The following is a 12,277-nucleotide window of genomic DNA, read 5'->3' as shown; positions in this document are numbered from 1 at the left end:
CTCTTCAGTCTTCAAGTTATTATTCAATTCCAGTTATTATTATTAAATTGCTCTTTTAGTTACTTTTGTTACAATTCAATTAATTGTACTCAAATAAAAAAAGAAATACTCATCTTTACCAAACCCAGAAGTATATTATAACTCATATTTGTATAAATAGAATATGTTGCCACCTATTTGAGCACTATTCTGTGGATTTAATACTGTTAAACCACACTAAGAGATCCAGCTTTTCTTAAGTCCTTCAGTGTTTTGCACTAACAAGTACGCTCTGGAGAAATGCTTCCGGAATCAGCTCCCATCTTTTAAGACAGCATTAGAATGGTTCCAGTAATTATTTTGTCAATCAAACCCATTTTACTGAACTACCTGCACGATTGGATTTGACTACGCAAAGTAAGGATAACAACGAAATAGAAGATCTGCACAGGAACTGTTTCAACAATCCCAGACTTCTCACTTAAATCGCCCTATGGAAATGTTCATTTTGCTAAGCTTCTCCTCTTTTTGCCTGTCCTTTAGGAGATATCTGGTCAATTTACTGGTGCACTTGTGTACTCAAATCTCATTGCTTACTTCATTTCAACTGCCTGGGTGCGCTCACATATGCTATAAGGAGGAGGAAGCCTGGAAGCAGTTCTGGTTGCCTTCAGAAAAACAGGCTGAAAGGTTGTTTAGTGCTTTGATACTGCCTATACTCCCGTGCTGAATGACAAGGTAGAATACTAGTTATAAGAAACCAATTCCAGATTTTGTAGTGGTAAAATGAGTCCTGGGAAAGGAGACATCTCAGCACACGGCAGGTTTAGTCTGGATCCTACTGATATTTTCTACCCCTTGCTTTCAAACACACACACTTACTGCCTTTGAATCCCAAAGGTTAGCAAGGTTTTTTTGTTCTAGGTGGGTCTTTCCACAGAGAAGGAGGAGCTGGTGGTGGGGCAATTACTCTATTTCTTTTATTTACAAATACTTTCTCTAAGTACAAGAAAAATCAAAATAATAGCACAGAACACTACAGCTCCCATCCCCAAATCTCCCAGCCAAAATCTGATTCAAAATCCTTTTTTTCTTGCTCAATTTTTTCTCACATCACAGTACCAGACTTATGTGGGTGTGCCTTATTCTGTGTTTATTTATCCAAGTGATGTTTCTGCCTCCCTTTGTGTAGACAAGCAAGAAAGAACAAAGCAATTACCCAACAAATTCCTCCGCTGCTATATGCTTTCTTTTGGGTGGAGCCTGCTGTTATTTCAGCTGCTTTTTTCCATTGAAGTGTTTAGTAACTTCTTAATCTTAAATGAGTGTCCTTGTTTCATCTGGGATAGAGTTAATTTTCTTCCTAGTAGCTGGTACAGTGCTGGTCTTTTTAATTTAGTCTGGTAACAATGCTGATAACACACTGATGGTTCAGTTGCTGCTCAGTAGCACTTACCCTGATCAAGGACTTTTCAGTCTCATGCTCTGCCAGTGAGGAGGGGCACAAGAAGGCAGAAGCAGAGCACAGCAAGGACACCTGACCCAAACTAGCCAAAGGGGTATTCCATACCACAGCATGTCATGCCCAGTACATAAACTGAAGGAGTTACCCAGAAGGGACCTATCACTGCTCAGGTTGGGCTGGCTATCAGTCAGCGGGTGGTGAGCAATTGTATTGTGCACCACTTGTCTTTCTTAAGATTTATTTGTCTCTTTGTTGTCTTCCATTTTGTAGTAGTCATTGTCATTATTAGTAGTAGCAGTATTAGTAGTATTGTTATCTTTTCTGTCAATTATTGAATACTTCTTATCTCAACCCATGGGTTTTACCTTTTTTTTTTTCCGATTGTCCTCCCCATCCCCTGGGAGTATTTGTGCAACCACGTGGCTGTATGGTGCTTAGTTGACAGCTGGAGTTAAACCCAACAACAAGGAATCCCGTGATACTGTATACATAACAATATCCTCATCCTTGCTGAATCTGCTGATAAACCCTAATTTTTTACTGTAGTATAGGACTTCAAGCCAAGTGGAGAAGAATATAATAAGGCAATCCTTTCATTTTTCATCCGAATTTTGCAGAGATTTCAAAGATGCTTAAATTAGCTTTGTGGACTGTACTTCACTTGGTCTTCATCTTATTTCTGTTTATTTAAACTATTTTAGCCCCTCCAGCAACACTCAATAAATAATCATTTCCTTTCTGTTAAAATCTACCACTGTATGTTTATTCCAGTTCATGTTTACTACTGTTTTAGCTGAAAATCATTACCAGCCCAAGGAAGCTTAATTCAAGAAGCTGTTAGTGTAGGCCAGCAATATGAGAATTTAACTCCCAGAAATTAGGGAAATTAAAGCAAACATGGTTACAATTTAGCTATGTAGCATACACAATCCTGAATGAAGTGAAATTCATAGAATTTCTATTACACATTGCATACAAAATCAAAATACTCTTAATGTAATAGTATTTTTGCTAAACATGTGACAGAAGGAACCAACAGAAGTGTGTTTCCCACTGATACTGAGTTAGTAAGTCTGATTCAGCTTGAGGCTGACTTCCAGTCTGCAGACTCAATAGAATTCCAGTCCCAGTGGAAGAAAGGCTAACTGCATGTTTTTCCAACAGAAAACTCAGAGCAGACAAATTCTCAAGCTTTTTTAGATCTTTCAAAAATTAATGTGTCCTACCAACTCAAAGCCCAGAAGATTTCTTGGTATTCATTGGGCAGAATTGTTCTTTTCTTTTCTCAAAATGATTGAAAATAAAAGTGCATTGAGAGATTTTATGTTAGTGTAACTGTGGCCTGCAATGTCTTGGCTAGCAAATGACAAGGGCAGCTTAGAAAATGAGCTTCCAGCCAGACACTCAGCCTTCCTATAATCCACCTTTAATATGCTACTCATGCAGGCATCCCATCCTACTGCCTCCCCACAGTCATAATAGAATCATAGAATAATTAGGGTTGGAAAGGACCTTAAGATCATCTAGTTCCAAACCCCCTGCCGTGGGCAGGAACACCTCATGCTAAATCATATTACCCAAAGCCTCATCCAACCTGGTCTTGAACACTGCCAGGGATGGAGCATTCACAGCTTCCCTGGGCAATCCATTCCAGTGCCTCACCACCCTAACAGGAAAGAATTTCCTTCTTATATCCAATCTAAACTTCCCCTGTTTAAGTTTTAACCCGTTACCCCTTGTCCTGTAAATACAGTCCCTAATGAGGGGTCCCTCCCCAGCATCCCTATAGGCCCCCTTCAGATACTGGAAGCCTGCTAGGAGGTCTCCACGCAGCCTTCTCTTCTCCAGGCAGAACAGCCCCAACTTCCTCAGCCTGTCTTCATACAGGAGGTGCTCCAGTCCCTGATCATCCTCGTGGCCCTCCTCTGGACTTGTTCCAACAGCTCCATGTCCTTTTTATGTTGAGGACACCAGAACTGCACACAATACTCCAGGTGAGGTCTCACAAGAGCAGAGTAAAGGGGCAGGATCACCTCCTTCGACCTGCTGGTCACGCTCCTTTTGATGCAGCCCAGGATACGGTTGGCTTTCTGGGCTGCAAGCACACACTGCCGGCTCAAGTTCATTTTCTCATCAACCAACACCCTCAAGTCCTTCTCTGCAGGGCTACTCTGAATCTCTTCTCTGCCCAACCTGTAGCTGTGCCTGGGATTGCTCTGACCCAGGTGTAGGACCTTGCACTTGGCATGGTTAAACTTCATGACGTTGGCATCAGCGCACCTCACAAGCATGTCAAGGTCCCTCTGGATGGCATTCCTTCCCTCCAGGGTATCAACCGAACCACACAGCTTGGTGTCATCGGCAAAGTTGCTGAGGGCGCACTCAATCCCACTGTCCATGTCAGCAACAAAGATGTTGAACAAGACCGGTCCCAACACTGATCCCTGAGGGACACCACTTGTTACTGGTCTTCAGCCAGACATTGAGCCATTGACCACAACTCTGTGTGCGGCCATCCAGCCAGTTCTTTATCCACCGAGTGATCCATCCATCAAATTGATTTCTCTCCAATTTAGAGACAAGGATATCGTGTGGGACAGTGTCGAACGCTTTGCACAAGTCCAGGCAGATGACATCAACTGCTCGACCCCTGTCCATCAGTTCTGTGGCCCCATCATAGGAAGCCAGCAAATTGGTCAGGCATGATTTCCCCTTAGTGAAGCCATGCTGGCTGTCACCAAGCACCTTGTTGATATTCATATGCCTTAGCATGCCCTCCAGGAGAATCTGCTCCAAGATTTTGCCAGGCACAGAGGTGACACTGACTGGTCTGTAATTCCCAGGGTCATCCATTTTCCCCTTCTTGAAAATGGGGGTTATATTTCCCTTTTTCCAGTCATCAGGAACTTCACCTGACTGCCATGATTTCTCAAATATGATGGCCAGTGGCTTCGCAACTTCATTTGCCAGCATCTTCAGGACCCGTGGATGGATCTCATCAGGACCCATGGACTTGTGCACGTTCAGGTTTTTAAGATAGTCTCGAACCAGTTCCTCTCCTACAGTGGGCACAAGGTCTTCATTCTCACAGTCCCTGCATCTGCCTTCCAAGACTTGGGTGGTGCAGTCAGAGCATTTGCCAGTGAAGACCGAGGCAAAGAATTCATTCAGAACCTCAGCCTTCTCCAAATCCTGTGTAGCTATTTCTCCCGAGAGCTTCTTGAGGGGGCCTACATTCTCTCTAGTCTGTTTTTTATTTGCTATGTACCTGTAGAATCCCTTCCTGTTATCTTTAATACCTCTAGCTAAGTCTAATTCTAACTGGGCCTTAGCTTTCCTAACCTGGTCCCTAGCTTCCTGGACAACATCCCTGTACTCTTCCCATGCCACCTGTCCTTGCTTCCACTTATTATAAGCCTCTTTTTTCATTTGAATTTTCCTCAGGAGCTCCTTATCCATCCAAGGAGGTCTCCTGGCCCTCCTCCTGCACTTCCTCCTAGTTGGGATGCAACACTCCTGAGCTTGTAGTGGGTGATCCTTGAATATCAACCAACAGTCTCGGGCCCTCCTCCCCTCTACGGCTGTATCCCATGGAACCTTCCGAAGCAGGTTCCTGAAGAGGCCAAAGTCTGCTCTTTTGAAGTCCAGGGCAGTGAGCTTGCTGCACGCTCTTCTCACTGTCCTGAGGATCTCAAATTCGACCATCTCGTGATCACTGCATCCAAGGCTGCCCTGGAGCGTCACATTTCCAACCAGCCCTTCCCTGTTGGTGAGCACGAGGTCAAGCATGGCACCTCTCCTTGTCAGCTCCTCTATTACTTGCAGAAGGAAGTTGTCTTCCACACAATCGAGGAACCTCCTGTATTGCTTGTGCTGGGCCGTACTGTCCTTCCAACAGATGTCAGGGTGATTGAAGTCACCCATGAGAACAAGGGCCTGTGAGTGTGAGGCTTTTCCTATCTGTCTATGGAGTGCTTCATCCGCAGAGTCCTCTTGATCAGGCGGTCTCTAACAGATCCCCACAGTAATGTCTCCCATGGCTATATTCCCTTTAACCCTGACCCACAAACTCTCTGTGGACTGCTCACCTGTCCCCAGACAGAGTTCCATACTCTCCAGCCTATCCCTAACATAAAGGGCAAAATCCCCCTCCCTGCCTGCCAGGCCTGTCTTTTCTAAAGAGCCTGTAACCTTCCATTCCAACACTCCAGTGTTGGAGCCATCCCACCATGTTTCAGCGATGCCTATTATATCATACCCCCGTAGACGTGCACGCATCTCTAATTCCTCTTGTTTGTTCCCCATGCTATGGGCATTTGTATAGAGGCATCTGAGCCGAGCTCCAACTGAAGCCGGCTCATTGGCTGGAGAGGCTGGGATATCTCTACATTGCTCCGAGCATTTATTATAGGTTCTGGCAACTGACTGGGTGTGTTGGGATGGAATGATGACCACCTCCCCCAACACATCTAGTTTAAAGCCTCCTTGACCAGTCTGGCAAGCCTCCTACCAAAACTGCTTTTTCCCTTCTTTATCATCAGACCAGCTCCACCAGCCCCCACTAGATCTGGCCTACAAACCTGGGTCCCGTGTTCAAGACATCCAAACCCCTGACTATGACACCACCCTTTTAACCACTTATTAACCTGGACAATCCTCCTAGCTTTTTTTAGGTCCTCCCCTGCATCCTGGAGAATTGATGAAAAGACTATCTGAGCTCCACAGCCCCTAACCACCTCCCCCAGGGTTCTGTAGTCCTTCTTTATGCTCCCCAGGCTACTACTATCTATATCCCTAGCACCCACATGTAACACCAGAAGTGGCTAATAGTCCATGGGACTTACTAGAGCAGGCAGCCTCTCTGCCACATCCCTGATCCGTGCCCCTGGTAGGCAACACACCTCCCTTGAGACAGGGTCTGGCCAGCAGACAAGTGCTTCTGTTCCTTTCAGTGTAGAGTCCCCTACTACTATGACCCGCTGCTTTTTCCTAGCGGCACCAGTAGAGATCTTCTTTAACAGCGCACCAGCCGGCTGTTTCTGGCTCGAGTGCACTTCCTCATTAGCCCCCTGCAGGACAGCAAAGCGGTTCTGCGTGGGGACAGGGGATTTAGGGGGAAGCCCCTTGCTTTTGGTTGTCCTTTTCCTTCTTTTTTTTTTTTTTTGTTGCTTTTTTGTCACTAAATCCCAGCTTCCTTCTTTCCTTCATGAGGTAGAGGTGAAGCTCGAGGCCCCTGCACAGTTTGGGCCAGGAGCAAGCATTCCTGCTTCCTCTCAGCTTCCCTGACATCTCGCAGTCTATTAACAGCGTCCCGCAGCTCAGACACCTGCTGCAGGAGGACCTCCACCAGGGAGCACCGAGTGCAGCCCTGCCCATTGTGCACCCTCCCCTCACCAGACCCCAGTGCAGGCACTCTCTACACCCCGAGCTCTGCACTGCAGCCTCCCCTCTCATCGGCTCTGTCTGGGTGCCTACGCTGGCCACCGCCGGGGCAGCCAGAGCAGAGCTCCCAGAGCGGGCCCTGATCATACGACCAGTGCTCACCGACCCGCTCCCCTGCCCGCGCAAACTGCCTCGCCGCGCTCCCTGGGGCAGGTTTTTAACCACTCATGGCTGGTGCCGCTGCCTCAGGCTCCGCCCCGTGTGAGTCAGCTGCTCTCGTCAGCTGAGCTGCCGGCTCTGGGCAGGTCCTGTCGAGGACTTGAGGCTCCCTCGGTGGCTCTTGTCGCTCTGCGTTGAGGCTCCTGGACGCTGATCTCCCCCCCCCCCCGGTGTTGAAGGCGTCCTCTCTCGAGCGACTCACCTCAGCAATTCAGTATCAATAAGTACATTTTCTTCCTTTGAAAAAATACACTTTTCTGTATGTACATCTCATCTGAAAAGCTTTAAAATCATCCTTGAGTTTAAAGCAAGGAGCTTTAAAAACCTCCTTGGCAAGACAGACCCTAACACACAGTATTTCTTTAAGGCTTTGTTGGCAAGTTCCTCATGAGAGAAACAAGGAGTGAGTAAATTCACTCAGATGAAAAAACATCATCCCACTGTACCTTGCCACTGAATCACTGCAATACCTCCCATTCCTGTGTTTCAGATGCAAGTACTGTGTTTTGACACTCCATTACATTTTAGCTATTTTCCTTTAATAAAGTGAGTCCCAAGCCACCTAATCAAAGCTCTCCACTTGTTCTGATGATAGGCATAAGTGAAAGTTTTGTTATAAAATTAGGTCAATAAAGGACTGCTATATTAGGTCACTGAAGAGCTCACACACCCCCTATTACACAATGTCTGCTAGTAAAAGTGAACTACCAGTAACAAACCATGACAGTGTAACAACAGTAATGATAATGACACTTAGCTACCTCACAGTTGTTTGGAGTTCTCCACAAAACCAGCATTTTTCATGCAAATAGGAAGTCAGAACCTGCTAAAAATAATTTATGAAAGTGACATACTGTTTTGCAACAAACAAGCATTATGTTAAGGCACAAAGTGTAAACACTCTTTTAGACTAGATAATCATTCCCACTGTACTTCTGGAAAGGCATAATTGTACAAAGAACTGCACTAACTCACACACATGGTCAAATAGTGTGTCACAACTGAAACCTCAGTGCTTGCAGGTTCATTTTATTATTGCTGTAATATAGTAATTTGTGGTGACATGAGACACCTTCTTCTGCAAACTCCTATAACATTGCTTTCATTCTTACTCACAATTTTCCAGACAGTGGTTGTAGCCAATAGCAGAGCTGAACTAGCCTCATGCAGCAACGGGGAGAACCAGAGGATTACATCAAATAATGCACACAGGCTGTCACATGCATGTCACACAGGCTTAGAATGAGGATAGAGAGAGGTTAAGCACTGGCAAGAGGTCATTTTATGTAAATAGAAGTGGAGAGCAATAAGTTCAGTCAGCTGATTATTTATCTGGTATGAAATTTTGCTTGAACATTTGGCTGTGGGATACAAAAATGCTAATGTGACTCTGTGGATATTCTTGAAAGCATAATAAATTTGAAGAGTAGATAGATAATCTCATAGAAATAAATACTTTGGCCCATGCTGAAAATGGCACTCATGACAATACTACTTAGACATTAGAGATATTGCAATAATTGGTTTCATGTAAAACAGATAGCTAAAGACATTGGATTAGTTCCCAGGAGTGTACTAGAATACATCATTGAAGATGGGTTCTTTAATTGAATGCATATAGGAATAGATAGAACAGCTTGAGCCATACACAGTATGTCACGAACTTGAACAACCATGGCCACATTTCATTTTGCACACTATCCTACCCCCATAAACCAGCTTGTTTCAAATTTAAAGGTACAGAATCCAGTCTATTTCCTGAAGTGGAGTTTTATATTCTTTGAGGAAGGAAACACCATCCTGATTTTTAGTGAAAAGAACCTAATATAGTCCTGAAGCAATATAAATAATAAATCTCACTGTTACACATTTATAAAGAATCCATCAGTATGATACATATTTAACAAACATGCACTTCAAATTTCATTATATATGTATTTGAAAATTAACTCCACTTCCTTGGTTTCCATAAATTGTCCTGTATAGCTGGTTTATATATATGGACTAAGTATTTTTATTTTCATTTTCCATTTTTTAAGTATATTTATAGAAATTGAAATACTGTTTGAGCTACATTTACTTTTTTCTGACTTGGGGGAAGTGGTATCTCTCCATTTTTTTCTTATAGGAGCCGTCAATATCTAGACTGAGTTTTTGGTTAAGTGCATTGGTAGGGTGTACCTACCCTGTTCTGATTTTGCAGTTGTACATGTGGAAAAGTAAATACAGAACTACTCAAGCCACAAGGACCACAGACCACTCTAATGAAATAATCAGACATCCTGCATTAAAGAATTTCCTCCTTTTTTTACTTTGAAAAAAAAAAAAGTTATTATAAAGCAAATAATCTCTACCTTTGGCCAAAGACAACTGTGCACTGTAATGGTTCTCTTATGAGAGTTATCATAAGACAATAGCTTTGGAAATAAAGTGCTACGTTGTCCTTTAGTGTAAAGATAATGAAAATACGCGAATGGAAATCATGTGACTTCCTTGGAATGTTTTATTAAATCTCAATTGACTCTCGTAAATTGCTTTCAAATTACTGCACTAACTCTTTTCCCTTGTTTAGAGATGAAGCAATGTAGTATTTACTCAACAAGTGTTCCAATACTTCAAAAATGCTTCAGAAAAAGTCTTAGCTTTCAAAATGGCATACGTGCTTTGAAGCATATACTTGAATTAATGATAAATTTTTGCAGAATGTATTATTCTTTTACAGGACAAAATAAGATTGTAAATCCATAAACATCAAATTAGGTTGCCTGCAGTTTGCACCATGGTAGCCTTGTTTCAGAAGTGTTCTAAAACCACAGGAGGGAGTGGATTGCATCAGCTCTCAATCCAGTGAAGATACTTTCCATAACACGCTATTCATGCACACAGCAATTATGCTCAGATTACTCTGACCCACATGGACAGCCTTGTTCTGCGGAGCCAATTTTCTTCATGTACCGCTACCTGGGATGCTAATGCAAATGAATTAAGGTCTGCCTTAGGCTCCTTACATGCATCACAGTAAGAAACTGCACTGCACACAAGCATTGCTGCATTTGAATGCTTAGTGCCAAGTCAGTTGTTAGTATTTCCTTTTTTTTATTTCCTTCATAGAATACTGTAAATGTTGATGTTAACATATGTTAACATAAATGAGGGATTTTTTAATTATTATTTTTATCAGATAAATTTACTAACTACTACAAACCAAGCAACATACTGGCATGTGATTTGTATCTCTTCATTAATAATCTGCTCGTAACCTTTTATGCCAAGACATGAAAACTTCATTACATACGCCACAATGTTTTACATCTCCTTGGATTCTAAGCATTGGTATTTTCTTGATGGACTTTTTAAAGCATTTTTTGAGGCAGCAATCTCTTTTTTAGTTATTTTAAGGCACATCATGATTGTGTCCCTTTTTCTTTTTATCTAGACTTAGATTGTTTTTTCTTTTTCCTGTGGTAATACATTCTTTTACCCACTGAGAACTGTGTACTCATTTTTCACCACCTTTTAGTCATTAGATAGTGACACCAAAAGAAAGACTAGCAGATACCTTAAGAGTTAGTGCAACTGCTTAAACACAAATAAGGCTGATATAAAAGGTCTGAACTTTTTGCCATCCACAAGTCTGTTCATTTCTACTGAAGTTCATCACTGTCTGCCACTAATCCTACAAAGCTTGGGAGGGATCAGCTACTCATAACACCAGTGAAAGCAGATCTTTGTTATAACACTCTCAGGTTTTTTGTACATTATTGAGGCTTGTAAGCCTCATTCAGACTGTCTGTTACTTAGCAAACATTCTAACTACAATATGTGTACATAATTCAGTGCTTCAGAAAAATCTGTGCTTTTCTCCTTTTTTTCTGTTAATTTCATTAATCACAGATGTTTTTATTTACAATTCATGCTTACAATTTCATTCTCTATCCACAATAAATGCCTCATAAATAAACATTTTTTTTTTTGCCTTCTCCTTAGTGGCAAAATAATGATTGCATTGATAAAGTTCAAAGCTAGAATGTTTTGCCTGTAGTGGATTTATTATTACCGTTATAAATGTTACCTTCAAAGAGTCAAAGTTAGTTATCCCAGTCCTCCCTCTTTAATGAAATTATTTTGTTTCCTTAAACTGTGTTTAATAACTAATAAGGGTGACTGGAAAATTAATATACATCTTGCTGTATTGATTTAGTTTTAGTTCATTCTGTTTTCTCTGTGAAGTCTACAAGCCTTCGGGTCCTATCTAATGTATTAATTTCTGACATGTGCATCTTTCTACTGCCTGAGCTCCTCTGCTGTTCTGAAAAAGCCTCAGAGATTATTTAAATTCTATGCTTTGCTTTTTCAGCTGTTTACCATTTCCCACATAATTTTATTACGCACTTCAAAACATTATAATTGTACTCTAAGAAACTCCACTATCATATCAAGTCTAACTTAACACTGAACTGCATTAAGTTTAGTCCCTGTATCCATTGTCCTGCAACTGCAGGAACATTCCCAGACCCTGCCTAAAAGTGCCTCGCAGCAATTCCATACTTAGTGCTGCGTTTCAAAATGGACAGCTACTAGTGTTGGAGGGTAATGACTTAGTAATATGCTGTGCATAAATAGGTAAGATGCAAGCAACGTTAAGATTGTAGTACTATGATAAGTGCAATGAGAGCAAAGCGCATAATTATTTAGATGATGGCATAGGCAACACAATGGTGTGCTTAAAACCCACAAAATGCTAAATTCGGACCTACAGAGTGCAAGGCCACTGTGACTGCAGCAGCTTGATTTCAGCGAAGTTAGGTGCCAACTGTAGCATTACTTTACATACTTAGAATGAGCCCGACCGTTGGCAGAGATACACATTCAAAAACAGGATCCTAAACCAAGAGGGAAAGGATGAAGAACCGATCTCTGTGTATCAGTCTCAGTCCTTTCTGGGTATTAGACATAAAGAGACGGGTAAGTACATCAGCAGTTAAACTGAACTATTTGAGAACAGGGACTGTAATAACCAAAGTACTTTTTGTTCCATTTTTATCAAAAGAAATTAAAAATGTCTTTTTATATTAATTTTGTGTTTAAACTGGAATCAGAATGCTTCACTTTCAGAAGCTAAATACCAGGAAAGGGAGGTTAGACTCACAGAACTGGTGCAGAAGACATGGCTGTTTCTAAAACCAGAAAAGATTACAATATTCTTACAATCATTCTCAAACTCATCTGTCT

The 12,277-nt window shown here is 42.0% G+C and overlaps 1 protein-coding gene across 1 annotated transcript in view; it reads right to left on the bottom strand.

The window, feature by feature from the left end:
* The window catches only part of MBOAT2 (membrane bound O-acyltransferase domain containing 2), a 172,031-nt gene that overhangs the window by 154,327 nt on the left and 5,427 nt on the right, over positions 1-12,277 (bottom strand). The window lies entirely within an intron of this gene.

The sequence above is a fragment of the Pezoporus occidentalis genome, unplaced genomic scaffold (genome assembly GCF_034315485.1).
Source record: "Pezoporus occidentalis ecotype Australia unplaced genomic scaffold, CSIRO_AGI_Poc_V1 ctg43, whole genome shotgun sequence".
In the NCBI taxonomy this organism is placed as follows: Eukaryota; Metazoa; Chordata; class Aves; order Psittaciformes; family Psittacidae; genus Pezoporus; species Pezoporus occidentalis.
This window is presented reverse-complemented; position numbering and strand designations above follow the sequence as displayed.